Source organism: Bufo bufo, chromosome 1 (assembly GCF_905171765.1).
Source record: "Bufo bufo chromosome 1, aBufBuf1.1, whole genome shotgun sequence".
NCBI classification, from domain to species: domain Eukaryota; kingdom Metazoa; phylum Chordata; class Amphibia; order Anura; family Bufonidae; genus Bufo; species Bufo bufo.
Window position 1 is genome coordinate 424660662 of NC_053389.1, and position 21208 is coordinate 424681869.

The 21208-nt window shown below is 44.3% G+C and overlaps 1 protein-coding gene across 1 annotated transcript in view; it reads left to right on the top strand.

The window, feature by feature from the left end:
* The first annotated feature begins 8840 nt into the window (after positions 1-8840).
* ARHGEF37 (Rho guanine nucleotide exchange factor 37) overlaps positions 8841-21208 on the top strand; it is a 117341-nt gene continuing 104973 nt past the window's right edge. Inside the window, exon 1 of the mRNA XM_040406546.1 lies at positions 8841-8983. The gene's annotated coding sequence lies outside the window, so the exon portion shown is untranslated. The remainder of the gene's footprint in view (positions 8984-21208) is intronic.

Here is a 21208-nt window from a genome sequence, read left to right on the forward strand (position 1 = left end):
TCTTTACTTTTTCGGCATGTGGACAAAGCATCTGCTGTCGCCGAGGTATTGCCAGGTTGTAGTACCCATTAGGGTTCTTTTCTGTGGTGTTACAGGTGCGTGCATGCAGCACATCAGGATAAGTTCAGGATCATGTACAGGAGCTCCGGGCACAGCGTCCTACTCCATTGCTCGTCAGGCCACGCCCCCACCTCTTAACTTTTTAATAGTTATGTCTACAGAGTTGTCCATATAATTTTTTGTGGGACGATCTTTAGTTTTTATTGATACAATTTTGGGGTGTCTGACTTTTTGATTACTTTTTCTTCAAATTTTTGGGGAGGTGAAGTGATTAAAAATGGTGAATAGCAGTCTGCATGTCCAGCTAATGAGTGCTGCTGGTCACACATGCTCAGTGACTCTCTCCACAGCCAGGTCTCTGCGTAGTGATCAATGGCGTAGCTAGCAAAAACTGGGCCCCACAACAAAGTTTTGAACTCCTCCCCCTCCAGCAACTTCTTCTCAACCTCTTCCTACAAGTATATACTATGTGTCATGTCACTGTATATAGTGTCACTGTATATATAAGTCTTTGTATTATGCTGTTGAGAGTTCAACATTACCAGATTCTCGCCGCAGGAACAATCAGAAATCCAGAAAGAGATAAGTATTTCAATCTTCAGTACAAAGCAGCTACTATCCCCTTGTTTATGCTCTAGTTCTCTGGTCTCCACGTTCAATTTCCGCTGCTTCCCTGAATCACGATCAATTGGTGGCGATGTTTTTTTCTCTATGTGGTGATTTCCACCTTTAGCCTTTTATCAAAGGTTAAGCCACATGGTGACGATCCACTTACACAGGTTACGCAAAGACACTTTAACTCCTTAAGGACCGGGCTCATTTTCACCTTAAGGACCAGGCCATTTTTTGCAAATCTGACCAGTGTCACTTTATGTGGTGATTACTTTAAAACGCTTTGACTTATCCAAGCCATTCTGAGATTGTTTTTTCATCACATATTGTACTTCATGACACTAGTAAAATGGAGTCCAAAAAATTCATTTTTATTTATAAAAAAAAATACCAAATTTACCAAAAATTTGTAGAAATTTGCAAATTTCCAAGTTTCAATTTCTCTACTTCTATAATACATAGTAATACCTACAAAAATAGCTAATTTGGTACCGTTTTTATTAATTTTTTTTGATCATGTTCATCTGAGGGGTTAGGTCATGGGGTATTTTTATAGAGCAGATTCTTACGGATGCGGCGATTCCTAATATGTCTTCTTTTTTAAATTTATTTAGGTTTTACATTATATTATCCTTTTATAAACTCAAAAAAACATTTTAGTATCTCCATAGTCTGAGTCTTTTTTTTTTGTTTTTATCCGATTATCTTAGGTAGGGGCTCATTTTTTGCGGGATGAGAGGACGGTTTTATTGGCACTATTTTGGGGGGCATATGACTTTTTGATCGCTTGCTATTACACTTTTTGTGATGTAAGGTGATAAAAAAATACAGTTTTTATTAAAAAATTTTGACCGATACCTAATATGTCTACTTTTTTATTTATTTTAGTTTTGCAAAATAATATTTTTGAATTTTTTTTGGGGTTTTAGTGTCTCAAGTCTGAGAATCATAGTTTTTTTTTGATTGTCAGTGGCTAAATGGAATTAAATTTGGGGGAAGGGGATTATAAATTTAGTACTCCATGAAAGTGTGGTACTCCCTGAAGCAACCAATAATGCAGAGGCCCGGATGATCGGGGCACGTGTCACACTGAGTGGTGGTCTCCTTTTGTAACCCCTTCCTGTGACACACTTTTTTGTACCATGCCCGGGTTTTGCGCATGGCGTTATATGGATTGAGGACTTGATCAGAGAGATCAACTCCTCCCATATACCGATTGTAGTCGACAATACAGAACGGATCCGTTTGTATTATCTTGATATGTAGATTAGCTTTCTGAGCAGATCTCAGTGTGGTGAAGCTATAGTACATGGTGTATATGATATTTAAATGCTAGCACACAACTCTGCCCACAGCCTGCTGTTTAGCTGTTAAAGAGGATATTAATTATTGATATTTAGGGTAATCTCAATAATTAATATTCATAAATAGGCGTGAGTCGTCTAATAATGCCTATTTATACCTTAAAATAAAATTTAGGCTACATTCACACTCGCGTTTTGTGTGGATCGGTCATAGACGGATCCGTTCAGATAATGCAACCGTCTGCATCCGTTCAGAACGGATCCATTTGTATTATCTTTAACATAGTCAAGATCCGTCTTGAACACCATTGAAAGTCAATGGAGGACGGATCCGTTTTCTATTGTGCCAGATTGTGTTAGTGAAAACGGATCCGTCCCCATTGACTTACATTGTGTGCCAGGACGGATCCGTTTGGCTCAGTTTCATCAGACGGACACCAAAACGCTGCAAAGCGTTTTGGTGTCCGTCTCCTAGGCCGAATGGAGACTGAACTGATTCAAACTGACGCATTCTGAGCGGATTGTTTTCCATTCAGAATGCATTAGAATGCAAACCGCTTGTGAGAGCCCTGAACGGATCTCACAAACGGAAAGCCAAAACGTGAGTGTGAAAGTAGCTTAACTCTGTTGCCCTTACACTTATTCCCTGAACTACGTGCAGCGGATTACTATTATGGCGGATACTATAAAAGACTATACACTGTGTTATGAACAATAAAAGGAATTTATTACACACAATAACACGTCTTCAGTCTACTCTTACGCTATATCTATATATATTTATATATATCAATGGTTATAAATATATATACATATAGACGCACACACCGCAATACAATAATAACACTATAATATACCTAAACTACGGTATGCACAGTACAATCCACAATTCCTCCCCAAATCTACTTAAATAATACACTTACATGGACACGTATATTTAGCAGCGCCCACCCACCTGGCTCTATACTGTCCCTACGGATGGGGGCACTGCAAGGGTTAAGCACAATAGCAGCCGTGCAGGAGTAAAGGGGTTACTGCTGTAGGGGTGCAGGGAGCAGTGAAGGAGCTAATTCCTGGGGTAAATGAACAGGGGTAATTAAGGCAGAGTACTAGGGTTCAGGGACTCTGCAGGATAGGGCTCTCCTGGGCAGGATCAGGATCAGCCCAGAAAGGGGTTAACAGGGTTCAAGGGTTAATCTAAGAAAGAGTTAACACCTGGTATGGCAGGGGTGCAGGGGGTATTTCAGGAACGCAGGTGGGGTGTTGCAGAGTTTAATGTTGGTGGTTCAGGGGTTAGATACTCAGCCAATCCAGGATTCTACCTTTAGCGCTGCCTGCGCTCTTCCTCCTGAGGCTGCTCTGGGTTCTGCCTCCCTCCACCTGCTGAGCGCTGCATGCGCTCTTCCTCCTGGTTGATCTTCTGAATCAGGCTGTGGGGATTAACTCCCTTCTGAACGCAGCGCTTCGCTGCCTGCGCTCTCTTCTTATGGGGGGGGGGTGTCCGTGATTCTGCCTCCTGGATTGCATTGCCGCCGGGGTATTCAAACCCCACGGCGCTCGCTCCCGTCCTCCCGCACAGCAGCCAAGTCCACATGGGCTGGCGTGGTGATATGACATCACCGCACAAGCCTGCGGTCCTGGCGCGCACTTCCAGGTGGGGGAGGATTTGAATCTGTCCTATACCATGAGATAGCCATCATGACTTTGGAGATTGTGAATTTGTTTCCTTCTGAGAACAATTAAGGGAGTTTTGTGCATATATTTTTATGTTCATTTCCCAGACCCAAACTTCATAATATTGTATCTATGCTATTTCTTTATAAAATTCCTCTCTTTCACGTACATCTTTCTGGCAGTGCCCTTACCTTCTGCTTTCATTTTGTGGCAATTTGCCTGCAGTTACCTCTTGCGATTTCAGCTGATCCTGAAAACAGGACTTGAGGAGGGGCTATCTTTGTAGCATGGCCCCTATAACAATATACACACACAGAATGTATTCAACATACAATATAAGGCTACATTCAGACGACCATGGTGTAGAAGTGCCTGTGTTGCTGAGCGCAAACCACAGGTCTGCAAAACACGGGCACCAGCCCTGTAAACTTGATGCTGCAGTGCGGATCCACTGACTTGAATGAGTCTGTGATCCGCAAGATACGGCAAAAGATAGGACATGTAGGAAAGATGCACAATGGGGGGGAGAATAGGGGCACTTTGGAGGCCATTCCAGGGCCCGAACTCCAGCCCCGCCAAAATTACAGGTGAAAAAGTAGATGAAAACTATGCCAACCAGGGGCTGGTGGAGTTTTTCAGACAGGCGCACAGACTGCCATATACTGTATGCGCCTAATTTATGAAGAGGCACATACAGCACAGGGGAGACAACTAGGACCAGCGTAAAAAGCTGTCTTAGTAAATGCCACCCAATGTGCCACAAGATGTCTAGTTGCAACACAATGTGCCACAGGACTTCATACTATTAGGCCCTTGCAAACAAGCGTGTCCGGATTAGGTCCGAATGCATTGCATCTGCGATCAGGGAAAATCGTGCGAGTAGGTACGCAATTGCAGTCAGTTTAGACTGCGATTGCATTCCGATGTTCAGTTTTTATCTCGCGGGTGCAATGCGTTTTGCACGTGCGTGATAAAAAACTGACTGTGGTACCCAGACCCGAACCCTGACTTCTTCACTTAAGTTCGGTTTTGGGAACGGTGTTCTGTATATTTTATTATTTTCCATTATAACATGGTTATAATGGAAAAAAAATAGCAAACTTTAATTCAGAATGCTAACTAAAAGGTCCATTGTGGGGTTAAAAATTAAAAATAAATCTAACTCACCTCATCCACTTAAACGCGCAGCCGGGCTCATCTTCTTTCTTCTTCTTCTTGCAGGACCTGGCTGGAAAAGGACCTTCTGTGACATCATTGCGCTCACCACGTGGTGAGCGCGGTGACGTCAGCGCAGGTCCTGCTGAATGAAGATATAAGGTTTTATCCACGTGGTGAGTGCAATGATGTCACCGAAGGTCCTTTTCCAGCCAGGTCCTGCAAGAAGAAGAAGAAAGAAGACGAGCCCGGCTGCGCGTTTAAGTGGATGAGGTGAGTTAGATTTATTTTATTTTTAACCCCACAATGGACCTTTTACTTAGCATTCTGAATTAAAGAATGCTATTATTTTCCATTATAACCATGTTTTAATGGAAAATAATAAAGGTGCCGGGTAACTCATCCCTCGTCTCCTTAGCAACCATGCGTGAAAATCATGCATCCCCATTCATTTCTATGGGGCCTGCGTTGCGTGAAAAACACAGAATATAGAACATGCTGCGATTTTCACGCAACGCACAAGTGATGCGTGAAAATCACCGCTCATGTGAACAGCCCCATAGAAATGAATGGGTCAGGATTCCGTGCGGGTGCAATGCGTTCAACTCACGAATTGCACCCGCGTCGAATTCTCTCCCGTGTGAAAGGGGCCTTAGGCCCTGATCATGCCTTTACTCCAAAATTCTTACACCACTCACTTCAGTTTTAAAGTATGGGTGAAAAAGTGGAAGTGGTTAGCTATGTTAATGAGTTTCACTTCAAATTTATCACTGAGATTTTTTTTTTAAAGTCGCAAAAAAGGCAGTAATCTCACTCCAGTTTTGAGGGTGGAGTAGGAAAACTGAAGTAGCTTTTCTAGTCAAAAGTGTTAGTCCCCTTTCACACGGGCGAGTATTCCGTGCGGATGCAATGCGTGAGTTGAACGCATTGCACCCGCACTGAATCATGACCCATTCATTTCTATGAGGCTGTGCAGATGAGCGGTGATTTTCACGCATCACTTGTGCGTTGCGTGAAAATCACAGCATGTTCTATATTCTGCATTTTTCGCGCAACGCAGGCCCCATAGAAGTGAATGGGGTTGCATGAAAATCGCAAGCATCCGCAAGCAAGTGCGGATGCGGTGCGATTTTCACGCACAGTTGCTAGGTGACGATCGGGATGGAGACCCGATCATTATTATTTCCCCTTATAACATGGTTATAAGGGAAAATAATAACATTCTGAATACAGAATGCATAGTAAAATAGGGCTGGAGGGGTTAAAAAATAAAAATAAAAATTTAACTCACCTTAATCCACTTGTTCGCGCAGCCGGCATCTCTTCTGTCTTTAACTGTGAGCAATAGGACCTTTGATGATGTCATTACGCTCATCACATGATCCATCACCATGTGATGAATGCAGTGACATCATCAAAGGTTCTATTGCTCACAGTTAAAGACAGAAGAGATGCCGGCTGCGCGAACAAGTGGATTAAGGTGAGTTAAATTTTTTATTTTATTTTTTTTAACCCCTCCAGCCCTATTTTACTATGCATTCTGTATTCAGAATGCTATTATTTTCCCTTATAACCATGTTATAAGGGAAAATAATACAATCTACAGAACACCGATCCCAAGCCCGAACTTCTGTGAAGAAGTTCGGGTTTGGGTACCAAACATGCGCGATTTTTCTCACGCGAATGCAAAACGCATTACAATGTTTTGCACTCACGCGGAAAAATCGCGCATGTTCCCGCAACGCACCCACACCTTTTCCCGCAACGCCCGTGTGAAACCAGCCTTAGGAAAAATTCCCCCCAAGATGTGCCAAAATCTGTCTAAGGCTACATGCACATGACTGTGCCATGTTATGCCAACCGCAAATTGCAGAACCGCAAAACACAGATGCCGCCTGTGTGCATTACGCAATTTGTGGACGCCCATAATAGAAATGCCTATTCTGCTCCGCAAAACAGACAAGAATAGGACATGTTCTATTTTTTTGCGGGGCCACGGAATGAAGCAGCGGATGCAGACAACACAGCCTGTAGTACTTACTACAATCTCCCGTAGCAGGCAGGAGGCCGGGTGGGCGGCAGCATAACTCACTACCTCACACGCCTGCTCCTCCCACTTTAGGAATGAAGCAGGCGCGTGACCTAATGAGTTACGCTGCCGCCCACCCAAGGCCTCCTGCCTGCTACGGAAGATTGTAGTAAGTACTACAGGCTGGATTGCACATGATTTCTATAGTTTAATATTGCCTACAGGTTAGATATAGATTACTACAGTGAGCGGGGCCCGGTATAATAGAATACAGTGACTGCACCAGCCCCCGCTGCCATTACAAAACCAGATGCCGACCCTCTCCCCCTGTATTTGGGGTCATTTACTACAAAGGGACACTGTTATGGGGGGAATCTGTGGATGAAACATAGCATAAGATGCTATATATGTGTCATCCACAGATCCCCCCATAGCAGTGTCATGCCATCCACAGATGCCCCCATAACAGTGCTATCCACAGATGCCCCCATAACAGTGCTATCCACAGATGCCCCCATAACAGTGCCATCCACAGATGCCCCATAACAGTGCCATCCACAGATGCCCCCATAACAGTGCCATCAACAGATGCCCCATAACAGTACCATCCACAGATCCCCCATAACAGTGTCATCCACAGATGCCCTCATAACAGTGCCATCCACAGATGCCCCCATAACAGTGCCATCCACAGATCCCCATAACAGTGTCATCCACAGACCCCCATAACAGTGTCATCCACAGACCCCCATAACAGTGTCCTCCACAGACCCCCATAACAGTGAGTCATCCAGAGATGCCCCCATAACAGTGTCATCCACAGATGCCCCCATAACAGTGTCATCCACAGATCCCCCATAACAGTGTCAGCCACAGACCCCCATAACAGTGCGTCATCCACAGATCCCCCATAATAGTGTCATCCACAGACCACCATTAGTTCAAAACCCACAAAAAGCACACCTTTTGGTTCAAAATATTTTTTTCCTTATTTTCCTCCTCAAAAACCTAGGCGCGTCTTATGGGCGCGTCTATATCAGCCCTACGGTATAGTGATTATATACTATGCACACATATAGATAGAATCCATCATAATATACTGTACACACACACAAAAACACTGTATACAACACAAATAATATACTGTGCATACAAAAAGATTGTATGCACACTCATATAAAGAATCTGCACAGCAAACTATACAACACTACACACAACAGCTCTGTAAACAACATACTGTAACTGTAATATACCATGCACACCCTAATATAAATTGTATACAAAATAACGTTCTGCATATACTGACACCCATATAATATACTAGTGACAACATAATATACTATGTACACATATAGAAATTATACAGCATAATACATTATACAGTCATAGAGATCATTTACAATGTAATATACTGCATACAAGTTCAGTAATATATGATTTGTAGACACATGTATTATCCTAATATACTACAAAGTACACAAGCTTATATATATATTGCCCACATGTACAGACATTTATCCTGTATTTCCATCCCCGTTATAGGTATTAGTATGTACTACTCTATATTCTTTCCTTGTGCTATTTTGGGCTCTACATCCTGCACTGACGTAATAAAGTTGACATAATATACTGCAGACAAGTGCAATAATACTATATAACATACTTTGTAGACACATATATACATTCTAATATACTACAACGTACACTAACATCTATTGCACACAGTTACAGGCATTTATCATATTTATTCTCCCTCTTTGTAGGTATTAGTATGCACCACTGTGTATTCTTTCCTTGTGCTATGTTGTGCTGTATTCAAAGTGCTAAATTGTGCAAGGAAGTATAATAAAGTTTACTGCACACCTGGCATTGACCTTAAAGTAATGTTAGGATGAATTGATATACAGTAGGAAAATATGAATAATGCAGCAGATAACTGTGTATGGCAGATATGCTCAGATCTCACATAAGCAGCAGCTGATCACTGTAGTCCCCTCCCTCAGCAAAGGAATGGCAGCAGCACCCAGCTGACACTGCCAGGGAGGCAGTCCCTTCTAGTAATGAGCTGCTATGGCACAAGGGTTATTTTATTAACCGGTCTGGACAGCTGGGGAAAGACCAGTCCTTGCAGGATCCCAGCTATATGAAGGTAAGGCGTTTGCATGCATGGTTCCCATAGCCTGGTCTTCTAGACATGCACTGGTTTATCCCAGGGCTGTGTCATTACTGAAAGCCAATGATCTGCAATGGGAGAGACTATGTCACACAGGAAGTCTGCAGTGGGAGCAGGTGTCTGCTGTCTTCTGACCTGATCTTGTATTTAGCTACAGTCACCATAAGCTAATGATAATGAGGTTAATGACATACTGTTAGAGCTAGATACACATACCCACCTAATGCTGTGTAGTCATTAGAGAATGTCGGTTATGTACTAAACCTGTCCAGCGAGATCAAAGTGGACAGAGAAGCAAGTGGCCATTAGTGACAGCATTGCATGATACTACCTCTGTGAATAACTTTATGACAATGTATCCAGCATTGTTCATTGTTTATCATTCTACAGATACAATGTATCCAATTTGTAAATAAATAACCCTGGAGCGCCCTTCTAAGGCTGGTTTCACACTTGCGTTGTCTGGATCCGGCGTGTACTCCATTTGCCGGAATTACACGCCGGATCCGGAAAAACGCAAGTGAACTGAAAGCATTTGAAGACGGATCCGTCTTCAAAATGCGTTCAGTGTTACTATGGCACCCAGGATGCTATTAAAGTCCTGGCTGCCATAGTAGTAGTGGGGAGCGGGGGAGCAGTATACTTACAGTCCGTGCGGCTCCCGGGGCGCTCCAGAATGACGTCAGAGCGCCCCATGCGCATGGATGACGTGTCCATGCGATCACATGATCCATGCGCTTGGGGCGCCCTGACGTCACTCTGGAGCGCCCCGGGAGCCGCACGGACGGTAGGTATACTGCTCCCCCGCTCCCCTTTAGCGTCTTGGCAGCCATGGTAACCATTCAGAAAAAGCTAAACGTCGGATCCGGCAATGCGCCGAAACGACGTTTAGCTTAAGGCCGGATCCGGATTAATGCCTTTCAATGGGCATTAATTTCGGATCCGGCCTTGCGGCAAGTGTTCAGGATTTTTGGCCGGAGCAAAAAGCGCAGCATGCTGCGGTATTTTCTCCGGCCAAAAAAAGTTCCGGTCCGGAACTGAAGACATCCTGATGCATCCTGAACGGATTTCTCTCCATTCAGAATGCATTAGGATAATCCTGATCAGGATTCTTCCGGCATAGAGCCCCGACGACGGAACTCTATGCCGGAAGAAAAGAACGCAAGTGTGAAAGAGCCCTTAGTATAAGGGTACTTTCACAATAGCGTTTTTGTTTTCCAGTATTGAGTTTCGTCACTGGAGCTCAATACCGGGAAAAACAGATCAGTTTTATCCTAATGCATTCCGTTCAGGATGTCTTAAAGTTCATTCCCTCTTACGTTGTTTGGACGGAGTAAATATCGCAGCATGCTGCAGTTTTCTCTCCGGCCAAAAATACTGAACAATTGCCGGAATTCCGGATCCTGCATTAATTTACATTGAAGTGTATTAGTGTCGGATCCGACATTAAGTGTTCTGGCAAAACGTATCTGGCTTTCTAGTCTGCACATGCGCAGAACTTTAAAAGTGCAAAAATAATTAAAACCAGATCCGTTTTTCCGGATGACACCAGAGAGACGGATCCGGTATTTCAATGCATTTGTCAGACGGATCCGCATCTGGATCCGTCTGACAAATGCGATCAGTTTGCGTTCGGATTGCCGGAATCCTTTGCCGCAAGTGTGAAAGTACCCTGACTGCTGTTCCTCTATCATTCCTCTCAGAAATATAGGAATACATTAACAGCTTTGTGTATGGAGCATGTCTCTATGCACACTGATATATTTCAGTTAAGGACTCATAGCCACAGCCGTTTTTGCGGTGCCCTCTATAGAACAGTCCTATCCTTGCCTGTAATGCGGACAAGAATAGGACATGTTCAATATTTTAGCAGGTGCCACAGAACGGAGAAACGGATGCAGACAGTGAATGAGTGCACATCCGACCCGCAAAAAATGAGGATCTGATGCTGGCAAAAAATATGTTTGTGTGCATGAGCCCTAATATTGAGGTTTACACCCTATTGACAAGGGGAGTGGTAGTGCCAAATTATCAATTTATTCCTACTGAAAATTTTAAAATAAATTGACAAAGGTTCTCCAGGGTTATTAAGTTTATATACAATTAGGATACAAGACAAGTAATTTATTATCACGTTTTGTGACTTTTCAAATGCCCGTGCACCTAACTTTGGCAGCACACTGCGATTTTTCCACTTCTCTTAAAGGGGTTGTCCCACGAAAAATATTCTACAGTTTTCAAACCAGCACCTGGATCTGAATACTTTTGTAATTGCGTGTTATAAAAAATTTAGCATAACTACAGTGCCACCTGCTGTTTGATTTTTTTCTTATTTCTTTGACCTGCTCACTGAGAAGGTCGCACATGCTCAGTTTCATCCTTCATCTGCCTCCTGAGCTGTGATAGGGAGAGCATGGACACACCCCATGAGCTGCAGCAGAAAAGACACCCCCCCTGAGCTGTCAGCTTGATATAAATCTAGCAGAGCAATGAATGGGGAGATCTCTGGATCCATGTGAGGTACAGGGCTGGTCCTGGCTTTGTTAGAAAGAGGATGGCATGTACTATAGGATGTCAGATTTAAATTTTTTACATTACTTATGGGATAACACTGGTGAATGGCTGGGATGGTGTTGGGGAGTGTTGGGGGCAAATTCTTGCATAAATGATGATTGAAGTCCATTCCACCCAGGGGCTGGAGTAGATTTCAATCTAGGCGCATGGACTGGTCAAGGATAAGGAGGCCTGTGCCTCGTCATAAATTAAGCACATTCTCTGACATCACAAGGGATATTAACCCCTTAGGGACTTAGGGCATACCGGTACGCCCTGTTTCACGAGTCCTTAAGGACCCAGGGCGTGCGTACCGGTACGTCCTGTGTAGTTTTGATCACTGCCGCACAGCCGGCAGTGATCGGAACAGGGTGCCTGTTGAAATCATTCAGCAGGCACCCTGTGACAATGCCTAGGGGGGTCCTGTGACCCCCCCCCCGCATTGCCGATCGCTACAAACCGCAGGTCAATTCAGACCTGCGGTTTTTAGCGCTTATGCAAGTTTCTGATCCCTGCGGTCCGTGACAGCAGGGATCAGAAACCTCAAAGTGCCCATTAGGTATCCCTGCGTCCATAACAACCTTCTCTATAAAAATAGTACATTATCTAATTTGTCAGATGAACGTTGTAAATAATATAAAATAAAAACAGTGCCAAAACAGGTATTTTTGGGCAAATTTTCCATTTTAATCCATTTTTTTCCCGTAACAAAGCAAGGGTTAACAGCCAAACAAAACTCAATATTTATTGCCCTGATTCTTTAGTTTACAGAAACACCCCATATGTGGTCGTAAACCTCTGTACGGGCACACAGCAGGGCGCAGAAGGAAAGGAATGCCATATGGATTTTGGAAGGCAGTTTTTGCTGGACTTGTTTTTTGACACCATGTCCCATTTGAATCCCCTCTGATGCATCCCTAGAGTAGAAACTCCAAAAAGTGACCCCATTTAAGAAACTACACCCCTCAAGGTATTCAAAACTGATTTTACAAACTTTGTTAACCCTTTAAGTGTTCCACAAGAGTCAATGGCAAATGGAGATTATTTGTTACTTTGCTTCACAAAAAGTGTAATATAGAGCAACCAAAAATCATATGTACCCTAAAATAGTACCAAAAAAACTGCCACCTTATCCCGTAGTTTCCAAAATGGGGTCACGTTTTAAGAGTTTCTACTCTAGGGGTGCATCAGGGGGCTTCAAATGGGACATGGTGTAAATAAACCAGTCCAGCGAAATCTGCCTTCCAAAAACCACACAGCGTTCCTTTCCCTCTACGCCCTGACGTGAGGCCATAGAGTGGTGTACGACCACATATCGGGTGTTTCTGTAAACCTCAGAGTCAGGGCAATAAATATAGAATTTTGTTTGGCTGTTTTGTTTTGTCGCTCTCATTCCCCCCCCTTGTCACTCTCATTCTCCCCCCTTGTCACTCTCATTCCCCCCCCTCCCTTGTCACTCTCATTCCCCCCCACTCCCTTGTCACTCTCATTCCCCCCCACTCCCTTGTCACTCTCATTCCCCCCCACTCCCTTGTCACTCTCATTCCCCCCCACTCCCTTGTCACTCTCATTCCCCCCCCCCCCACCTCTAGTATAGCGTGGCCGAGCTCTGTTCGGTCCGCGGTACAGGAGCATTTGTTTCCTGTACCCGGCCAGACTGAAAGGAAGTGCACACTAAGTGAACACTTCCTGTCAGTCCGGCAGGGTACAGGAAACAAAAGCTCCTGTACCGCGGACCGAACAGAGCTCGGCCACGCTACATTAGAGGCGCTTCCCTCCTGTCAGTCCCTCTCTTCAGGCTGCGCCTGGGCGGTGCACAATCATAGACGCACCAGCCCGGGCAGTGCGGCAGCCGCCCGATGCGGGGGAGGGCCTGCCGCCGTACTTTAAAAAAAAACTTGCGTCAGGACCGGCTCGGCCGCCACTTAACCAACGCTTTTTTTTTAAACCGCACCAGGCCGGCACCCCCTGCTAAATTGCGCCCTAGGCGGCGCCTAGGTGGCGCCGGCCCTGCTCAGTACATGAGGGGAGATGCTGGGGGGGTGCTCAGTACATGAGGGGAGATGCTGGGAGGGTGCTCAGTACTGGAGGGTAGATGCGGGGGGTGCTTAGTACATGAGGGAAGATGCTGGGGGGAGGTGCTCAGTACATGAGGTGAGATGCTGGGGGGGTGCTCAGTACATGAGGGGAGATGCTGTGGAGGATGGGGGTGTTCAGTGTATGAGGGGAGATACTGTGGAGGATGAGGGTGTTCAGTGTATGAGGGGAGATGCTGTGGAGGATGGGAGTGCTCAGTGTATGGGGGGAGATACTGTGGAGGATGGGGGTGTTCAGTGTATAAGGGGAGATGCTGTGGAGGATGGGGGTGCTCAGTGTATGAGGAGAGATACTGGAGGATGGGGGTGTTCAGTGTATGAGGGGAGATGCTGTGGAGGATGGAGATGCTCAGTGTATGAGGGGAGATGCTGTGGAGGATGGGGTGCTCAATGTATGAGGGGAGATCCTGTGGAGGATGGGGGTGTTCAGTGTATGAGGGGAGATCCTGTGGAGGATGGGGTGTTCAGTGTATGAGGGGAGATGCTGTGGAGGATGGAGGTGCTCAGTGTATGAGGGTAGATGCTGTGGAGGATGGGGGTGTTCAGTGTATGAGGGGAGATGCTGTGGAGGATGGAGGTGCTCAGTGTATGAGGGGAGATGCTGTGGAGGATGGAGGTGCTCAGTGTATGAGGGGAGATGCTGTGGAGGATGGGGGGCTCAGTGTATGAGGGGAGATACTGTGGAGGATGGGGTGCTCAGTGTATGAGGGGAGATGCTGTGAAGGATGGGGCTGTTCAGTGTATAAGGGGAGATGCTGTGGAGGATGGAGGTGCTCAGTGTATGAAGCGAGATGCTGTGGTGGCACTAGAGCTGCACTATGTCTTGGCAGCGCACAGCTCCAGAACGTATTGCACATAGGAGCACACTATAACCTGGCATTGTGTGATGTCAGGACATAGTGCAGCACTGATGCCAGGACACAGCGCTAAACCAAGAGCGATGGCATCTGGAGGAGAAGCAGAGAGGGGAGTATACACCATATATATATTGGCTGCATTTAATGTACTAAGGATTGAGGTGGAGGTTATAGGGGGCGACAGGGGTCTGAATAAATTTTAGGCCTGTATAAATTTGTGGGCGGATCTGTGTAAATTTGGGGGTTGTTCTGGGCTCTGAATGGATTTGGGGCTGACTTGGGGTCTGTATGAATTTGGGGGCTGATCTGGATTCTGGATAAATTTTGAGATCTTGTCTGGAGGTCTGCATCATTAATTTTGGGATCTTATGTGGGCTCTGTGTTAAGAAGGGTTTATGCAACCATGTAAAATTCTTTTTCTAAAACTAATTTGAATGTGATAATAAAAGTAGTGATACATCTCTGATCCCTTCCGCACTCCTTCCACTACTTCCCGTGTCTTCGCTGGTCTATGTACTTCTTCGTCCCCCTCCACTGAGACATGAGACCACTGCAGCCAGTGATTGAGAAGTGAGTGGTGGGATCAAAAAAGTTTTACTACTTTTATTATGTTATCATGTTCTCAGCAGTTTTAAAGTAAACTAATGTAGGCACATGGGGCAGCACTGGGCATAGTATTGGTGGACACTACAGTGTAGCAGTGTTAAAAGGGGCAACTATACAGGGAGTGCAGAAATATTAGGCAAGTTGTATTTTTGAGGATTAATTTTATTATTGAACAACAACCATGTTCTCAATGAACCCAAAAAACTCATTAATATCAAAGCTGAATATTTTTGGAAGTAGTTTTTAGTTTGTTTTTAGTTTTAGCTATTTTAGGGGGATATCTGTGTGTGCAGGTGACTATTACTGTGCATAATTATTAGGCAACTTAACAAAAAACAAATATATACCCATTTCAATTATTTATTTTTACCAGTGAAACCAATATAACATCTCAACATTCACAAATATACATTTCTGACATTCAAAAACAAAACAAAAACAAATCAGTGACCAATATAGCCACCTTTCTTTGCAAGGACACTCAAAAGCCTGCCATCCATGGATTCTGTCAGTGTTTTGATCTGTTCACCATCAACATTGCGTGCAGCAGCAACCACAGCCTCCCAGACACTGTTCAGAGAGGTGTACTGTTTTCCCTCCTTGTAAATCTCACATTTGATGATGGACTACAGGTTCTCAATGGGGTTCAGATCAGGTGAACAAGGAGGCCATGTCATTAGATTTTCTTCTTTTATACCCATTCTTGCCAGCCACACTGTGGAGTACTTGGACGCGTGTGATGGAGCATTGTCCTGCATGAAAATCATGTTTTTCTTGAAGGATGCAGACTTCTTCCTGTACCACTGCTTGAAGAAGGTGTCTTCCAGAAACTGGCAGTAGGACTGGGAGTTGAGCTTGACTCCATCCTCAACCCGAAAAGGCCCCACAAGCTCATCTTTGATGATACCAGCCCAAACCAGTACTCCAACCTCCACCTTGCTGGCGTCTGAGTCGGACTGGAGCTCTCTGCCCTTTACCAATCCAGCCACGGGCCCATCCATCTGGCCCATCAAGACTCACTCTCATTTCATCAGTCCATAAAACCTTAGAAAAATCAGTCTTGAGATATTTCTTGGCCCAGTCTTGACGTTTCAGCTTGTGTGTCTTGTTCAGTGGTGGTCGTCTTTCAGCCTTTCTTACCTTGGCCATGTCTCTGAGTATTGCACACCTTGTGCTTTTGGGCACTCCAGTGATGTTGCAGCTCTGAAATATGGCCAAACTGGTGGCAAGTGGCATCTTGGCAGCTGCACGCTTGACTTTTCTCAGTTCATGGGCAGTTATTTTGCGCCTTGGTTTTTCCACACGCTTCTTGCGACCCTGTTGACTATTTTGAATGAAACGCTTGATTGTTCGATGATCACGCTTCAGAAGCTTTGCAATTTTAAGAGTGCTGCATCCCTCTGCAAGATATCTCACTATTTTTGACTTTTCTGAGCCTGTCAAGTCCTTCTTTTGACCCATTTTGCCAAAGGAAAGGAAGTTGCCTAATAATTATGCACACCTAATATAGGGTGTTGATGTCATTAGACCACACCTCTTCTCATTACAGAGATGCACATCACCTAATATGCTTAATTGGTAGTAGGCTTTCGAGCCTATACAGCTTGGAGTAAGACAACATGCATAAAGAGGATGATGTGGTCAAAATACTCATTTGCCTAATAATTCTGCACGCAGTGTATAGGGAGGTTATTTGCTATAGAGGGTCGGCTTGGACTGCAGAAACAACAAGCCAAAGTCAAAGGTATCAGCTGAATTTCCTGGTCCCTAATGCAAAATCGGTAACAGACCTCCTCTACCCTGAGCCATTTATTAATACTGGTGTCTTTTTATGTGGCCGTGGGGGCTGCGCACCCCTGTCAGAAGATGTGTGCGCATGAGCTTCTGGAAACAAACTGAAAAGAAAAGGAAAGTGATCAAACTGAGATCTGTGGAGACCTTAAATGTGAATGGGAGGAGGGGGGGGGGGGGGGGCGCCTTTGTATTGTTCGCCCTGTTGGCAAAATTCCCTAGAAACTGCCCTGGATGTGTATAGCAAGTTTCGTTGAAATCGATGGTTGTGCTTTTGAGTGATCGCGGAACATACATACACACACACGCACACATATATACGTCCTTCTTTATATACAGGTGAAACTCGAAAAAATAGAATATTGTGCAAAAGTCCATTTATTTCAGTAATGCAAATTAAAAGGAATTGCCTTAATGCATCTTAAAATTAGAATTTTGTGAAAAGGTTCAATATTCTAGGCTGTGTCACACTCTAGTCAGCTAATTAGTCCATATCCCCTGAGCAAAGGGTACCTCAAAATTGAGACTTTGGGGTTTCATAAGCTGTAAGTCATAATCATCCAAATTATAACGAATAAAGGCTTGAAATATCTCGCTTTGCATGTAATGAGTCTCATATGTTAGTTTCACCTTTTTAGTTGCATTACTGAAATAAATGAACTTTGCACAATATTCTCATTTTTCGAGTTTCACCTGTATATAGATTTTTGTGTTTTAAATAGATTGTGTGCACATTTTCTACATCATTCTGGAACACATTTAGAACTGTATCTATTTGTCGTACAGTCATGAAAGCTTTCTTTTTTTTTCTTTTTCCTCAGCAACAATATCCTGCTATTGTGGTGACTCAGACACATAGGGCTTTATTGTCGGCTTGCACTGAGTAGTACAAGGCATCTGTTATATCCTCAGCCCTGCCCACAATCTAAATTCCAGCTCCAGTATGAAGGATTATAATTTATTACAGATAACAAGAGCATTTTATAATTAACCACATCATATCTGCAGACATTGTAAACCATTTGACATCATGAGAACTGCATTCCTATGCTGTGATTTTCCTAGACATCTTTTAATAGGACAGTTAAAGACTGGCGTGTCTTGCTATTCATGATTATGGAAATGCATTCTGCTACCTATCGTTGTGAAATCATTACTTTAATTCAGTATTTCCAATCACTGAGCACTAGACTTTTTTCTACCCACAATGATATACACTGCCTGTCCCAAAAAAAAGTCGCCACCTGGATTTTACTAAGCAAATAGTTATGAGCCTCCTATTAGATAATTACTGCATGGGCGATTATCTTTCAGCTGGCAATAAGTTATTTAAAAACTCACTGAAAAAAGTGGCCTAAACGGGTGGAAATGCTCCAAACCCAGACACTGTAGCGCGTCTATAACCGGGTGAGCAATTCCTCCGCATGCGGTCCGCAGACAACAGCAATCCCCAGCAAAAAATGCGTACAATGGAGGATGCCGGTGCGGACCACATGCACCACAAGAACATCTTACACAAAATGATACATTGTGCAGATGAAAAAATATATATACACACAAATCACTGCAGAAAATGCACCAAAATGATACGCGACTGACAATACTGCACCGGCATCCTCCATTGTACGCATTTTTTGCTGGGGATTGCTGTTGTCTGCGGACCCCATGCAGAGGAATTGCTCCCCCGGTTATAGACGCGCTACAGTGTCTGGGTTTGAAGCATTTTCACCCGTTTAGGCCACTTTTTTCAGTGAGTTTTTGTCTTTATGTATATGGAATGTGCCACTTCATTTTTTTGGTAACATTCTTTTGCACCTGGTAGCTTCTGTGTCACATGGTCTGTTGTGGGTGCGGCTTCTGTGTCACATGGTCTGTTGTGGGTGCGGCTTCTGTGTCACATGGTCTGTTGTGGGTGCGGCTCACAGCTTTATCCTACCTCACAGTGCATTGGTGATACCACTATGGAGGCATGTGAGAGCCTGGCTGTGAGTTAATTTCTAGCATTTTTCAGACCCTGTTCACACACCACAGGTGTTTTAGTGGTAGGACCCCATGCGTGCTGAGACACCGTGACGTGGTGCATAAGGGGCTCCGATATGTTCCTGACTGGAGGATATTGGCAAAGTTCTCAGCTTTTAACATCGGCTTGAGGAATTAGCTAGTATTGTCAGTTGCGTATCATTTTGGTGCATTTTCTGCAGTGATTTGTGTTAATAAGTTATTTAACCCCAACGGGTGCAATAAGTTGCTTCTCATTTCTTAAACAACCATGTCGAAAGACACTTCTCGTGGTCATGGAAAAGATGTTAGTCTGTTTGAGACGGGTCAAATCATTGGCATGCATCAAGCAGAGAAAACATCTAAGGAGATTGCAGAAACGACTAAAATTGGGTCAAGAACTGTCCAACGCATTATTAAAAACAGGAAGGTTAGTGGGGACCCATTGTATTCGGCGATCACTTAAACGTTTGGTGAAATCAAATTAAAGAAAAACAGTAGAACTCAGGGCTATGTTTAATAGTGAAAGTAAGAGCATTGCCACACGCACAATGCAAAGTGAACTCAAGGGATTGGGACTGAACAGCTGTGTAGTCGTAAGAAAACCACTAATCAGTGAGGCAAACCAGAAAAAAAAGGCTTCGATTTTCTAGGGAGCATAAAGATTGGACTCTGGAGCAATGGAAGAAGGTCATGTGGTCTGATGAGTCCAGATTTACCCTGTTCCAGAGTGATGGGCGCATCAGGGTAAGAAGAGAGGCAGATGAAGTGATGCACCCATCATGCCTAGTGCCTACTGTACAAGTCTGTGGGGGCAGTGCTATGATCTGGGGTTGCTGCAGTTGGTCAGGTCTAGGTTCAGCAACAGTATGTGCTCCAAGAATGCGGTCAGCCTACTACCTGAACATACTGAATGACCAGGTTATTCCATCAATGGATTTTTTCTTCCCTGATGGCACGGGCATATTCCAAGATGACAATGCCAGGATTCATCAGGCTCAAATGGTGAAAGAGTGGTTTAGGGAGCATGAGACATCATTTTCACACATCGATATTCCACCACAGAGTCCAGACCTTAACCCCATTGAGAATCTTTGGGATGTGCTGGAGAAGACTTTGCGCAGAAGTCAGACTCTACCATCATCAATTCAAGATCTTGGTGAAAAATTTATGCAACACTGGATGGAAATAAATCTTGTGACATTGCAGAAGCTTATTGAAACAATGCCACAGTGAATGCGTGCCGTAATCAAAGCTAAAGGCAGTCCAACAAAATATTTTTGGTGGCGATTTTTTGGACGGGCAGTGTGTGTGGACACCAGGTTCCGGCAGGTGGAGGAGGAGCTTAGGGGCGCAGGCGCAGCGTCCAAGTGCTGCGCCTTCACAGAGAGCCGCGGAAGGATCCGCTCAAGGTGTGAGGGCAGCGGCCGGTGCTCTGCAGACAGGGAGGGAGCAGAAGACTTCAAATAGTGAGTACCTGTTCTTATTGATTATTTTTTTATTTTTTTACCAAATATCTTTCATTAAATGGGGGCAGGGTCTAATTAAGGGGGGCAGGGGACTGGATAAGGGTGACAGACACTGGTTATGATTAAGGGGGCAGGGGACTGGATAAGGGTGACACTGGGTATTATTAAAGGGGTTATCCGAGTTATGAAAAAAAAAATATAGCACTGAATATCTGATATATAACTGAGCTAAGCAAATTTTATGCAAAAAAAATAAATATAAATATATATATATATATATATATATATATATTTCCTCATTTCCCTGGTTCTTTTCTGGCCCTTTGTTTACATGCAATAAAAACAATCTCTGCCCCTCCCCCTGCACTGCTAAGGGAGTGGATACAAGAGCTGCCCTGAGTGACATGTCTGCCTGCTGGGAGACTCTGCAGCTTGTTGTATGTGTAGGACTACAAGTCCCAGCTGTATAATGACACTGCTAAGGGAGTGGATACAAGAGCTGCCCTGAGTGCTGGGAGACTCTGCAGCATGTTGTATGTGTAGGACTACAAGTCCCAGCTGTACAATAAAACTGCTAAGGGAGTGGATACAAGAGCTGCCCTGAGTGACATGTCTGCCTGCTGGGAGACTCTGCAGCATGTTGTATGTGTAGGACTACAAGTCCCAGCTGTATAATGACACTGCTAAGGGAGTGGATACAAGAGCTGCTCTGAGTGACATGTCTGCCTGCTGGGAGAATCAGCAGCATGTTGTATGTGTAGAACTACAAGTCCCAGCTGTATAATGACACTGCTAAGGGAGTGAATACAAGAGCTGCCCTGAGTGACATGT